Source organism: Dasypus novemcinctus, chromosome 9 (assembly GCF_030445035.2).
Source record: "Dasypus novemcinctus isolate mDasNov1 chromosome 9, mDasNov1.1.hap2, whole genome shotgun sequence".
NCBI lineage: Eukaryota > Metazoa > Chordata > Mammalia > Cingulata > Dasypodidae > Dasypus > Dasypus novemcinctus.
Genome location: NC_080681.1, coordinates 114,260,638 through 114,276,079, shown reverse-complemented (window position 1 = coordinate 114,276,079; position 15,442 = coordinate 114,260,638).

Below are 15,442 nucleotides of genomic sequence, written 5' to 3'. Positions count from 1 at the left end.
CGGGTCTGTCTGATTCCAGGTATCGTCTCTGTTCTCCCACAGCTGACGTCTGGCTGCCTTTATTTATTCACTGAGTCTCTTTCACATGCCAAATACTGCAGAGAGAAGGATGAGTAAGAAACCCTCTGCCCTTGAGGAACTCACAGTCTGATGGGGAGAGGGGTGAAAACAGGTCCACCACCCCAAACTGCCGCTGTGAGCAGGCAGGTAGGTGGTGAGAGCAAGGTGGGGGCGCCCTGCTCTCTGGGGTGCGAGGAGGGTCAGGGATGGGCTGTCGGTGCCACTGGTAGAGAGGTCGCCCTCACTCACATGCCCCGACACACAACCAGGGAGATGAGGACTGAATAAAGGAAGGAGTCAGGCTGGCTTCCAGAGGGGGCCCGGCAGCTCGGGGGTGGGTAAGAATAGCGCTTTCCTCTTTCCAAGGCAAGCAAGTACCTGGGGGCACAGGAAGTGGACAGGTAAGTCACCCCTTCCCTGGGAGTCCCTTCCACCCACACGGGGTTGTCTGCAGGCGTAGATGTCAGGTAAGACTGGTCACCCAGCACCGCAGGCCTACCTGCAGCCATCTCGGGAGACTGTAACGCTATTCCAACATCGCTGCGTTAGACTTTCTTTAAAAAATTACTTTTGGGCCCTTTAGCACACTCTTGGGCATGTGCTCAATAAAGGGGGTGGAGAAAAAACAAAAAAACGAGAGCTGAAAGAAAATAAACCTAGCTGCTAATGTTAGTTAAAATTCTGTGTGATGGGAATAAGCAAGATTGATTTTTCTTTGTCTATATCTGTATTTTTTAAATTTCCAAAGCATTAAAAAAAATTTTCAACTGTAAAAATAAAAAGAAAGAAAAATGGTGTAGCATCATGGTTAAAAGTTTGAACTTTGGATTGGGACAACCTCTAGACTGTGTGGCATTGGGTAAGTTATTTCATTTTTCTGAACCTCAGTTTTCTCATCTGTAAAGTGGGGATAAGAAAGCCCATTCCACAGGATGGTCGTGGCAATTAAATGAGATAATGTAATGTAAGAGTCCAGTGTTTGACCCTCATTAATCTCCTAAGGGTCAGTTGTTATTTTTATTTTGTCCTTTGAGAATGGATTTTGATTTTTGCAAATGGGCAAACTCTTAACAGCCAATCTGCTTATTCACTTAATTATTTATTGAGTGCTCACTGCATGCTAGGGCTGGGACACAGTAGTGACTAAGTCAGACAATGTCTGCCCTCGAGGTGCTTTCAGTACATTTGGGGAAAGTGAGCTAAGTGATTGAAGCACTTCATGTGATGATTGTACCCAAGAGGAAAAAGCATTTTGGGAGCCATTAGCAGATGGAGCCTTGTTTGCCTAAGGATCAGCAATGTACCCTAAGGAAGGGATGTTTCAGCCAGAGCGGAGAAGGGTCATCCAGGTAGGGGATGGGGCTTGAGGGAGGGTGAAAACTGAGGAATGATGCACGATGGACTAAGCCCAGTGTTCCTTTACTTCGTGGAAATGGACTGGGCAAGACGATCCTCAAAGAACTCCAGAAATTATTCAAACAATGTCTGCATGAAAGAACCACACTCATTTGGTGCAGAGAAGCTGGGATGTTTGTTTAAAATACCGCATTGCCAATTTGCAGCTCTACCAGTCTGAGGGTCTGTGATTTCAGAGCAGCGTATGCTAGATTGTTCAGGGCTGCCTGTGGCTTTGAAACCCTAAGGCAGAGGCCCAGATTCCCACGGAAAGAAAAAGAAACACGTATTTCTCTGGTTCTCACCAACTGCTGCTAGTCGCTTATGTAAACTCTGCAATTCTGTAGGGTTTCGTTTTGGCAAGGAGGAGGCCACAATTATAAATGACAAACACCAGGGGTAGTTTTGGGTGCCTGTGATAGAAATGAAGCCAGAAAATGCTGTTCGAGAATAAATAATGTAGGTTACTAGGGGATGGAGTGGGGGTATGGAATGAGGAGTTAATGCTTAAATTGCACTTTCTGTTTGGGTTGATCGTAAGGTTTTGGTAATAGATGGTGATGGTAGCACAACATTGTGAATGTAATTAACAGCACTGAATTATATATGTGAATGTGGTTAAAAGGGAAGTCTTAGGTTGTAAATATGTTACTAGAATAATATTTTTAAAAAACCCATAGGACTACAACACAGTGAATTCTATTGTAAACAATGGACTATAACTTAATAGTACAATTATTAAAATGTTCTTTCATGAATTGTAACTAATGTAGCCACAATACAAGGTATTAATAATAGGACAGGTATATGGGAACTCTGAATTTTATGCATAATTTTTCCATATACCTACAACTTCTCTAAATAAAAAAAAAGAATAAATAATGAAATTGCCACATAAGTCCAATACATATTTAATATTTTGTGTATGATTATGTGGGTATAGAAATAACTGTGGAAGGAGCATCCAGTCTGTTAATATGACTTTTGATGGGTATGGACAGGGGAAGTTAAGGGGGAAGTTTTTTTAAATCCTATGGCTAAAGGGAAAAAAAAATTCTGTGGCTATGACTGAAAAGAAAAAAAAAAACAGTATAATGGTTAGTTATCTATTGCTGTGTTACAAATTATCCCAAAATTACCTGCTTCAGACAACAAATATTTATTATCACACAGTTTCTTCCAAGTCAGGAATCTAAGCTGAGCTGTGCCCTGTGGTTCAAGGTCTCTTACAAAAATTGCAATTAAGGGGGCAGCTAGAGCTGCAGTTTTATCTGAAGTCTTGAATGAGGATTCACTTCTGAGCTATTTCCACGTGTTTGCTAGCAGGATTCAGTTTTTCGTGGGATGCTGCTGTGCTATGACTAGTTTCTTGCTACATGGGCCTCTCCAAAGGACAGTTTACAACATGGCAGGTGGCATGAATCCCAGGAGGTGGGCACTCTAAAAATGTAAAACTTGAAAAGGTTATAGAGAAAGAAAACAAAAAAAGTAAAGAAGGGTGGCAGGAGGGTCAATGGAAGCTGGCCTGTCCTTGTCAAAGAGTTTGACCTTATTCCAAAAGATACTATGAAGCCATCAGTTTCAGACAGGAAGTGACATGGCTTTGTGCCTTATATCAGTCTGATAAATCAAGACTGAGGAATAGGAAGGAAGCTATCAGAAGAAATAACTAAAAGAGCTAAAATACGATTGCCTTAGGGGTGGGCCTTGGTTTAGCGTTAAGACAGGAAATAGGTGCTGTTCATTAGAAGTCCATCTCTATATACTACTCCTGTGTTTTAGACCACGTAGGCATTTTACTTTGATTAAAGTTATTTTTAATTTTAAAAATATAGAGCAACCACTTCCAAGAAGATGGTGGATTAGAAAGACATGGGATTCTTTTCTCTTCAGAAAAATAGCTAGAGGACAGAAAGAAGTAGCCTGAAAAAAACAGTGATCTGGGGTTTCATGCACCAGAGGAAGGGTGGACAGCACCCAGGAGAGAGGGGTACAGGGGGAAAAAATCTGGACATTAAGACCTTGAATAGAAGCTGCAGCTGCAGGCACTGGTGCCTTTACCTCACCCTATGAGCAGACAATTTTGAATTCTCTGGCCTCAGGCCAGCAGCTTTAGACAAAGGGGGCGGCAGAGATCCACTTTCTGCAGGAAACAGGAGAAAGATGGACACAGCCTCCGGCTGACTCAGCTTGGGGCCAACACATTTGGTCTGCTGTGTCCCACCCGGCCTTCCAGGCTTGAGCGGCCACACCATTGTTTGCCCTGGGAGCCACCAGACTAAGGAGCTTCTACCTTCTCAGTCACCCTCCCTACTGATCAGAACTGGTTGTTGAGGACAGAGGGGAGTGGACTTATTTCCTCCCTATGCAAAGGGAGGGGCTGCCAGCAAAGGCTGGAGAACAAGCTCTGAGAAAGAGTGAATCCTGAGACTCTGGCCGATCCTGTCATATTGTTGCTGTCAGTGTTGCAGTGAATACATTCCAATCAGGCTTTGAACTGAGAGGGCTGCCGAAGTCCGCCATCTGCTGGCAGACCAAGGAAGTGCATGTGAGGAAATCTTAAAAAGCTAGAGAGGTTTTTTCGGAACCTTACAGCCTCCTTCCCCAAGGCCCTTGGAAGCAGGTCTGCAACCCATCACTGGATCCAGAGCCCAGATTTGAAAAGCTAACAGGGACAATCCTAATGACCTAGAACAGGTTGAACAAAGAATAAAAAATGACAGTAACGCACAGCCTCCTGCCACTAAATCCCTAGGAAAGACCGAGACTGAGCATCAGAATAAACTCACCATCATAATCAGATGCTTAGATATTGGCGAAAAATTACAAGCCATATTAAGAAGAAATGGTCCAAGGAAAGGAATATCTCAAAGCCCCAGATGAGACATAGGATTTGAGATAATTAATCAACGAGAGTCATACAAATTTCAAAAGTCAAATTAATGAGTTGAAAAACAATACAGCTAAAGAAATAAAGAACAACAAGAAGACACTGAAAGAGCGGAAATAAAAATTTGAAAAACTGAATAGAAAAATAACAGAGCTCATGGGAATGAAAGACATGATAGGTGAGATCAAAAACACATTAGAGGGAAACAGACGTGGCTCAACCAACTGGGCTCCTGTCTACCATATAGGAGGTCCAGGGCTCGATGCCCAGGGCCTCCTGGTGAGGGCAAGCTGGCCCATACAGTGAGCTGGCCCATGCGGAGTGCCAGCCCACATGGGAATGCCGCCCCACACAGGAGTGCCAGCTGACATGGAGAGCTGGTGCAGCAAGATGACGCAACAAGAGACACAGAGGAGAGAAAATAAGAAGACGGAGCAGAACAGGGAGTTGAGGTGGCACAAGAGAGTAACCGCCTCTCTCCCACTCTGGAAGGTCCCAGGATCAGTTCCCAGAGCTGCCTAATGAGAATACAGGCAGACACAGAAGAACACACAGCGAATGGACATAGAGAGCAGACAATGGGGGGAATGGTGGGGGGGGGGGTGAATAAAAAAATAAATCTTAAAAAAAATTAGAGGCATAAACAGCAGACTCTAAATGATAGAAGAAAGAATAAGTGATACAGAAGACAAAGCAGATGAAGTTCAGGAGAGAAGAACACAGAGAGAAAGCATGAAAAAAATTGAGCAGGAGCTCAGGGAGTTGAATGAAACATGAAATGGAATAACATACAAGTCATGGAGAGGGAGAAGAGAAGGGAAAAGGGCAGAAAGGGTATTTAAGGAAATAATGGCTGAAAATTTCCTAACTCCCATGAAAGAAATGAATTTACACATCTAAGAAGCACGTCATACCCCAATCAGAACAGATCTGAATAGACCTACTCCAAGACACATACTACTAAGAATGTTAGATGTCAAAGATAAATAGAAAACTCTGAGAGCATAGCAAGGGAGATGCAAACCATCATGTACAAAAGACATCTAGTAAGACTTAGTGCAGATTTCTCATCAGAAACTATGAAAGCAAGAAGACCTAATTAGGATGCTGAAAGAGAAAAATGGCCAACTGAGAATTCTTTGTCCAGAAAAATTGTCTTTCAAATATGCAGGTGAGTTTAACAAAAACTAAGAGAGTTCATACAAAAGAATCTGCCTTTGCAGGAAGTATTAAAGGGAGCCTTATAGCCTGAAAGAAAAAGACAGGAAAGAGAGGCTTGGAGGAGAGTATAGAAGGCAAGAATACCAGAAAGGATGACCAAAAGAGTACAAAGACAGAAGAAAATAAGATGTGACATGTGAAAACCAAAGAATAAAATGGGGGAAGTAAATAATGCATGTCCAATAATATCATTGAATGTGAATGGATTAACTCCCCCATCAAAAGGTACAGGCTCTATGTATCTTTAAAAATATATATATATATATGATTTTTAAAAAGAGGGCCTTTTACAGAACAAAATTTAAAAAAATAAAGATATAGGCTAACAGAGTAGATAAAAAAACATGAGCCATCCATATTCTGCCCACCTTAGACCTAGACATACAAACCAGCTGAAGGTAAAAGGTTGGAAAATGATACTCCACACAAACAGTAACCAAAAAAGTAGAAAACTCACAAATGTCTGGAGAATAAATAATACATTCCTCAAAAATCAGTGGGTCAAAGAAGAAATTACATGGGAAATCAGTAAATATATTGAGACAAATTAAAATGAAAATACAGCTTATCAAAACCGTACAGTGAAGGCAGTGCTGAGAGGGAAATTTATAGCCCTGGATGGCCTATATTAAAAAAGAAGAGGGTGAAGTCTCAGTTAAAAGAAGGAGGAGGATGGGGAGGGGGAGGAGGAAGAAGAGGTAAAATCAAAGATCTAACTGAATACCTGGAGAAATTAGGAAAGGAACAGCAAACCATTCCCAACACAAGCAGAAGGAAAGAAATAATAAAGATTAAAGCAGAAATAAATGAAATTGAGGATAAAAAAAACAGTACAGAAAATGAACAAAACCAAAAGCTGGTTCTTTGAGAAGATCAATAAAATTGACAAACTCTTAGCTAGACTAACAAAGAAAAAGAAAGAAGATGTAAATAAATAAAATCAGAAATGAAAGGGGGGAAATTATGGCTGATCCCTCAGAAGTAAAAAGGATTGTAAGAGTATAAGAAACTGTATTCCAAAACCCTAGACAACCTAGATGAAATGGACAAATTCCAAGAAATGCACAAACAACCTACTTGGTCTACAAGAAGTATAAGGGAAACGGACTTTGGCCCAGTGGTTAGGGCGTCCGTCTACCATATGGGAGGTCCGCGGTTCAAACCCCGGGCCTCCTTGACCCGTGTGGAGCTGGCCATGCGCAGCGCTGATGCGCGCAAGGAGTGCCGTGCCACGCAAGGGTGTCCCCCGCGTGGGGGAGCCCCACGCGCAAGGAGTGCGCCCGTGAGGAAAGCCGCCCAGCATGAAAAGAAAGAGCAGCCTGCCCAGGAATGGCACCGCCCACACTTCCCGTGCCGCTGATGACAACAGAAGCGGACAAAGAAACAAGACGCAGCAAATAGACACCAAGAACAGACAACCAGGGGAGGGGGGGAAATTAAATAAATAAATAAATAATCTTTAAAAAAAAAAAAAAAAAAAAAAGAAGTATAAGAACTTCACAAACCAATCACATTTTAAAAGGTTGAATCAGTCATTAAAAATCTCCCAAGAAAGAAAAGTCCAAGACCAGAAGGCTTGACAGGTGAATTCTACCAAGCACTTCAAGAAGAATTAACACCAATCCTATTTAAATTCTTCCAAAAAAAGAGAGAAAAATACTGAACACATTTTATGAAGCCAACATCACCCTAATACCAAAGCCAGATAAAGACACAACAAGAAAAGAAAATTACAGACCAATCTCTCTAATGAACATAGATGCAAAAATTCTCAATAAAATACTTGCAAGTAGAATTCAACAGGAAAGCGGACTTAACCCAGTGGTTAGGGCATCCGTTTACCACATGGGAAGGTCTACGGTTCAAACCCTGGGTCTCCTTGACCTGTGTGCAGCTGGCCCATGCGCAGTGCTGATGCGCGCAAGGAATGCCGTGCCATGCAGGGGTGTCCCTGCGTAGGGGAGCCCCACGTGCAAGGAGTGTGCCCCGGAAGGAAAGCCACCCAGCACAGAAGAAAGTGCAGCCTGCCCAGGAATGGCGCCACACACACGGAGAGCTGACACAACAAGATGACGTAACAAAAAGAAACACAGATTCCCATGCCGCTGACAACAACAGAAGCGGACAAAGAAGATGACGCAGCAAATAGACACAGAGAACAGACAGCCGGGGTGGGGAGAAGGGGAGAGAAATAAATAAATAAATCTTAAAAAAAAAAAAAAAGAATTCAACAGCATATAAAAACAATTATAGGGAAACGGACTTTGGCCCAGTGGTTAGGGCGTCCATCTACCACATGGGAGGTCCGCGGTTCAAGCCCCGGGCCTCCTTGACCCGTGTGGAGCTGGCCCATGCGCAGTGCTGATGCGCGCAAGGAGTGCCGTGCTACACAGGGGTGTCCCCCGCGTAGGGGAGCCCCACGCGCAAGGAGTGCACCCATAAGGAGAGCCGCCCAGCGCGAAGGAGGGAGCAGCCTGCTGAGGAATGGCGCCGCCCACACTTCCCGTGCCGCTGACGACAACAGAAGCGGACAAAAGAAAACAAGACGCAGCAAAAAGACACAGAAAACAGACAACCAGGGGAGGGGAGGGGAATTAAATAAATAAATAAATCTTTTTTAAAAAAAAAAAACAATTATACACCACGACCAAGTGGAACTTATTCCTAGTATGCAAGGGTAGTTCAACACAAGAAAATCAACTAATATAGTATACCACATTAACAAAGTGAAGGGAAAAAAAACACATGATCATCTCTAATGATACAGAAGAGGTATTCAATAAAATCTAGCATCATTTCTTGATAAAAACACTTCAAAAGGTAGGAATAGAAGGAAAAATCCTCAATATGATAAAGGGCATATATGACCCACAGCCAACATTGTACTCAATGGGGAAAGGTTGAAAGCTTTCCCTCTAAGATGGGGAACAAGACAAGAATGCCCACTGTCACCATTGTTATTCAACATTGTGCTAGAAGTTCCAGCTAGAACAAGTAGACAAAAGGGGAAAAAAAAGACATCCAAATAGGAAAAAAAGAAATAAAATTCTCACTATTTGTGGATGACACGACCCTATACTTAGAAAATTCTGAAATGTCTATGACAAAGCTCCTTGAGCTAATAAACAAGTTTAGCTAACTGGCAGGCTACAAGATCAACGGGCAAAAATTAGTAATGTTTCCGTATACTAGTATTGAAAACACTGAGGAGGAAACAAGGGGAAAAAATCCATTTACAATGGCAACATAACCTAAATACCTAGGAATTATTTTAACCAAAGAAGTACAGGCATTTATTCAGAAAACTACAAAACAATGCTAAAAGAAATCAATGAAGACCTAAACAAATGGAATGACATTCTGCGTTCATGGACTGGAAGACTAAATATCATGAAGGTATCAATCCTACCTAAACTGATTTATAGATTTAATGCAATACAAGTCAAAATTCCAACAGCCTATTTTACAGAAATAGAAAAGGCAATTACCAAATTTATTTGGAAGGGAAAGTGCACCCAAAAGCCAAAAGTATTCTAAAAAGAAGAGTGATATGGGAGGACCTTCATTACCTGACCTTGAAACATATTACAAAGCTATCAAAACAGCATGATACTGGCATAAAGGTAGACACACTGATCAGTGAAATAGAATTGAGAGTCCAGTAATAAACCCTCACCTCTACAGGCAACTAGTTTTTGACAAACCTACCAAGGCCTTGTTAACAGAGCAAAACAATACTTCAAGAAACGGTGGTGGGAGAACTGGATATCTATAACCAAAAGAAAGAGGACCCTTATCTCAATCCCCATATAAGAATCAACTCAAAATGCATCAAAGAAAGGGAAAGTCTAAGGTCATGTATGATACTAGAAAGAAAGCTAAAAAACATAACATGGGAGTGTAATAGCATAGCAAAACCTCATATGAGGGAAGCGGATTTGGCCCAACGGATAGGGCGTCCACCTACCACGTGGGAGTTCCAAGGTTCAAACCCAGGGCTTCCACCCGTGTGGAGCTAGCCCATGCGCAGTGCTGATGCACGCAAGGAGTGCCGTGCCATACATGGGTGTCCCCTGCGTAGGGGGGCCCCATACACAAGGAATGCACCCCATAAGTAGAGCCGCCCAGTGCGAAAAAAGTGCAGCCTGCCCAGGAGTGGTGCCGCACACACGGGGAGCTGATGCAGCAAAATAACACAACCAAATGAGGCGCAGATTCCAGGTGCTGCTGACAAGAATACAAGCAGACACAGAAGAACACACAGTGAATGGACACAGAGAGCAGACAACTGCGGGGGAGTGGAAGGGGAGAGAAATAAGTAAAAAATAAATCTTAAAAACCTCGTGAAATATGAATATGGGTAATATTGCATATGACTGTTTTTCTTTGAAACTGAACAAATACATGTTAATGTTACTAGAAGTTAATATCAGACAAAAAACCACTATGCTAAGTGAAAGAAACCAGATACAAAGTTCTACATATTTATGATTCCATTTATATAAAATGTAAATATAAATTAATTTATAAAGATGAAATTAGGTTAGTGATTATGTAGGGCTGGGGAGGGATAGAGGGATTGAGAGGTGACTGCTAAGGGATGTGGAGTTTTTCTTTTTGCAGTAATGAAATTGTTTTAAACTTATTTTGCAAAAATAAAATAAATCATAAAAAAAAAACACTGTGGTTATACTAAAAGCCATTGATTATACACTTTGGATAGATAGCATGCTATGTGAATATATGTCAATAATGCTGCTTAAAAGAAATAAATGTGGAATAGCCAGAAATAGCAGCTAGTAAAACAGGGAAAACAGAGATTGAGAGATGAATTTTTTTGTTTGCCTGTTCTTTGTTTATTATTGTTATTATTTAAATAATGAAAATGATCTAATATTGATTGAAGTGATTAATGCACAACTATGTATTATACTAAATATCATTGATTGTACACTTTGGATGGATTGTATACTTTGTATCAATAAAACTGATTTGTTGAAAAAAAATTGATCAAAGGCCTAAATATAAAAAGCAGGACCATAAAACTACTAGCAGAAAATGTAGGGAAATTCTTCAAGATCTTGTGGTAGGTGGTGGTTTCTTAGATCTTACACCCAAAGTACAAGCAACAAAAGAAAAGATAGATAAATGGGACCGCCTCAGAATTAAACACTTTTGCACCTCAAAGGACTTTGTCAAAACGGTGAAAAGGCAGCCAACTCAATGGAAGAAAATATTTGAAAATCACATATCTGATAAGGGTTTAATATCTATAATATATAAAGAGATGCCACAACTCAATAAAAAAAAGAGAAATGGCCCAATTAAAAATAGGCAAAAGACTTGAATAGAGGAAGTGGATGTAGCTCAAGTGGTTGAGTGCCTGCTTCCCATATACAAAGCGCTGGGTTTTATCCCCAGTAGACGTGAATAGACATTTGTCGAAAGAAAAAATAGAAATGGAAAAAAAACATGAAAAAATGTTCAACGTTATTAGCGATTAGGAAAATATAAATCAAAGCTATGAGATATTGTATTAGTCAGCCAAAGGGGTGCTGATGCAAAATACCAGAAATTGGTTGGTTTTTATAAAGGGTATTTATTTGGGGTAGGAGCTTACAGGTACCAGGCCATAAAGCATAAGTTACTTCCCTCACCAAAGTCTATTTTCACATGTTAGAGCAAGATGGCTGCCGATGTTGGGTTCAGGCTTCTGGTTCCTATGGGCTCAGTGCCTCTGTTTTCTCCATAAGGTCAGCTGTAGACTATCAGGTGAACAGTTCTGTCTTTCTCCCTGGGGCTTCAGCTTCAACATCAAACTCCAAAATCAAAACTCCAACATTAAAAACCCCCAACTCTGTCCTTTGCCATGCCTTTTATCTGTGAGTCCCCACCCACCAAGGGGCGGGTATTCAACTCCCTACTGACACAAGAGGTTTATTTGATTAAGTAATCAAGTATATTGGAATTCTGTAATTACTACAATATAATCTAATATGCCCAGAGGAAAAGATCAGTTTACAAAACAATACAATATTTCTTTTTGGAATTCATCAGTAATATCAAACTGCTACAGATATCATTTCACACTTTTAGAATGGCCACTGTTAAAAGACAGAAAACTACAAGTGTTGGAGAGGCTGTGGAGAGATAGGAACACTTATCACTGTTGGTGGGAATGTAGAATGGGTCCAGTCACTGTGGAGGACTGTTTGGTTGTTCCTAAAGAAGTTGAATATAGACTTACCACGCGACCCGGCAATACCACTGCTGGGTATACACCTAGACGAACTGAGAGCAGTGACACGAACAGACATCTGCACACCAATGTTTATAGCAGCACTGTTCACAGTTGCCGAAAGATGGAAACAACCCAGGTGTCCATCAATCAGTGAATGGAAAAACAAATTGGTATGTACACGTGATGGAATATTAAGCAGCTGTAAGAAGAAATGAAGTCATAAAGCATATGACAACATGGATGAACCTGGAGGACATTATGTTAAGTGACACAAGCCAGACACGAAATGACAAATATTGTATGATTGCACTATTGTGAACCAAATATATAAACTCATGGAGTTAATAACTAGAATATGGGTCACCAGAAAATAAAATGAGTTTAGAGAAAGAAAGCTGAAGGTTAATGTGTGCAGAACTGGTAAAAAGGTTGTTTGTTTATCTTTGGAAATAAATAGAAAAGGTGAAATCACAACATAATGTTTGTAAGTAGCAGTGCTATATATGGGTATGACAGTGGTTAAAAGGGGAAATCCTAAGGACATGTATCTTACTAGAAGGAAAGCTAAAAAACGTAACATAGGTCTGCATAGCATAGTAAAACCTCATGTGAAATATGAATATGGGTAATATTGCATATATAAAACTGTTTTTCTTTGAAACTGAACAAATGTATGTTAATGTTACAAGAAGTTAATATCGGGCAAACAACAAAAAACATTATGCTAAATGAAAGAAACCAGACACAAAGTACTACATATTATATGATTCCATTTATATAAAATGTAAATATAAAATCAATTTATAAAGGTGAAATTAGATTAGTAATCAATTACGCAGGGCTGGGTAAGGATAAAGGATTGAGAAGTGACTGCTATGGGGTGTGGAATTTTTCTTTTTGGAGTAATGAAATTGTTCTAAAATGTTTTGTGGTGATGAATGCACAACCCTGTGATTATACTAAAAGCCATTGATTGTACATTTGGATAGATTGTATGGTATGTGAATATATCCCAATAAACTGCTTTAAAAGGTATGTAGAGAACAAAAAGAAACAAGCCGTGGAAAGGAAATTCCTTTAGCTGTATGTGCTATGAAGTCTAGCGAGTGCATGCGTAGCATATTCTTGTGGGGTGCGGGGTGAGTTACTCACCACTGTTTTCTCCCAGCCTCTCTCCACTCCTCCATCAATCCTCCCTGGAAGCCGGGTCACATGATTGGTGAGTTTGAAAGTATTGCCCAGCCCCTTTGTCTCTCCTTCCCCTGAGAGCAAGCCTGTCCACCATGGGCTTGTGTCCCCAGGTAGCCTTCAAACAAGGACTTAGGGTCGAGCAGGCCCCATGCAGGGTGCTGGGGACACAGGGTTTAAAAACCACAGTCCTTGTCCCTGAGGGACTCAGTTTAGAAGAGGAGACCGAGAAGGGGCCTCTAGGAAATCTAGAGACAGTCAAGGAAGACTTCCTGGAGGAGGTGACCTCAAATATGAACAGGGATTCTTTAGAACATTAAATCAAAACAGAGGGATCAGCATTATGCTTGGGACAACTGCAAGTACTTTAATATCGCTTGCTCATGAAGGACAAAGGGGCAGTAAGAAGAGAAGCTGGGACCAAACTGAAGAACCTTCTGTGGTTCTTGGACTTTATCCCAAGAGCAATGAGCAAGGCCCAAGAGCTTTATAGGATTTTAAGCAGCAGATGACATGACCATGATTATACTTTGAACAATCACTGCAGTGCAGCAAACTTATGGGACTGCATGAACCACACATTGCCTGAATTTCTCAACAACGTAACCTCACCTCACTTCCTCACCACCAGGCCTTCATTCATTTTGTCCAGGCAAAACAGAGGCGTTTCTTCCCAGAGAAATCTTACTCTCTGCCCACCATTGTCTGATTCTGACCTCCAAATACAAGTTTCACATAGTAGAATTTTTCTCTGGCAACAGCTTTGCTCTGTCAACAGTTTTAGCAAAAACTCCCTTTATCTCTGCTGGCAATTTGGTGATAGCATTGCTGAAATGGTCTGTGGCTAAAGGATGTTGCTGCTCTGGGAAAATGTGTCTCTCTCCTGCCCGGAAGAGACAAAGAGGATTGACACGGTGCCAAAGGATGCCAGCCAGAAAGGGAAGGTCAAACTGCCCTCCACGCTCCTCTTTTATTTAGGTCTTGTCTTTGTTCATTTTTCACATTAGCATCAGCTTTTTTACCCCCTGCCTCCTGGGAGGAAGAAGGTTAAATGGTGCTTCTTAGGAATAGTATGTACTTTACCCAAACAACGTAGTCTTTCCTGCCTCGAGGGAAAAGGGTACGTTGAAGACATGGGGTGTATACCAGGAAAGAATACTACAGCTTCTCCAACAGCTCTCTGCCGTGCTCCTCGAATTCTTGTGCCTGACCACTTCAAAGCCTGCCTGGTGCCTAGGAGATGTTTAATAAATGCTCTATGAGTGAATGAGACTCTCATATGGAAGATTAAATCTGCAGTGAAAATACATCTTTCAGCAGCAAACCCTATACCATATTCCCAATTTCACTTTCTTGGGGTATCACTAAAGAGATGGAGAGGATTATGGGAGAACCTCAGGATGATCCTGAGACCTGAGACCCTTGGTGCCATCATGGAATGGTCTTTCCTTCAGGAGAACAGTGACGGCCAATAGAATCAGGACCTTTGTCCCTAAGAAAGGCATTCCCAGGAAGCAGATTTGGCTCAACGGACAGCGCATCCACCTACCACATGGGAGGTCCAAGGTTCAAACCTAGGATCTCCTTGACCCGTGTGATGAGCTGGCTCACGCACAGTGCTGATGAGTGCAAGGAGTACCATGCCACGCAAGGGTGTCCCCCGCGTAGGGAAGCCCCACGCACAAGGAGTGCTCCCTGTAAGGAGAGCTGCCCAGCATGAAAAAAGTGCAGCCTGCCCAAGAGTGGTGCAGCGCACACAGAACTGACACAGCAAGATGATGCAACAAAACAAGACGCAGATTCCGGGTGCCGCTGACAAGAATACAAGCGGACACAGAAGAACACACAGCGAATGGACAGAGAGAGCAGACAACTGGGGGGACTGGGAAGAGGAGAGGAAAAAAAAAGGCATTCTCTGCATCCCCTGTCACGATAGCCCTGCCCTGAGAAAGGAGAACACGGAACCCTTGCAATCCCTGTTTGGAGCCTCTTTGTTTAGAAATCCGCTTTCCTGTCCTTTTCATATACTTGTCTGCTGGAGAATCAAGTTTTGTGCTGTGTTTGGTCCAGACCTGTCAGAAGAAACTTAGATTTTTCTCCAGATGGAGAAGTGACTCAGTCAAGCACTCTCTGTTGAACAAGAGTAACTACACAGCCTCCAGTCAAGGATTAGCTGGAGAGCTCATTCCTAGCAGGTGTTTTAGGCATTGCTGGTCCAGCAAGCTCCTGTGCAGCCTAGGGGAGCTAATCCAAACACCCTTATCTGCAGAGAGCCAATGCACTATCCTCTAGTGTACATGTCATACAAGCTGTAGCAACATCAGAAGCCCGACAGTAAAAGATCACTTCCTGGGAGATTCAAGAAAACCTCTAGTTAGAACATTAACTATCTCAGAGAACCTCTTGTTCCTTCTCAGTAAACATTAAGGAGAAGAGGTGTAATGATG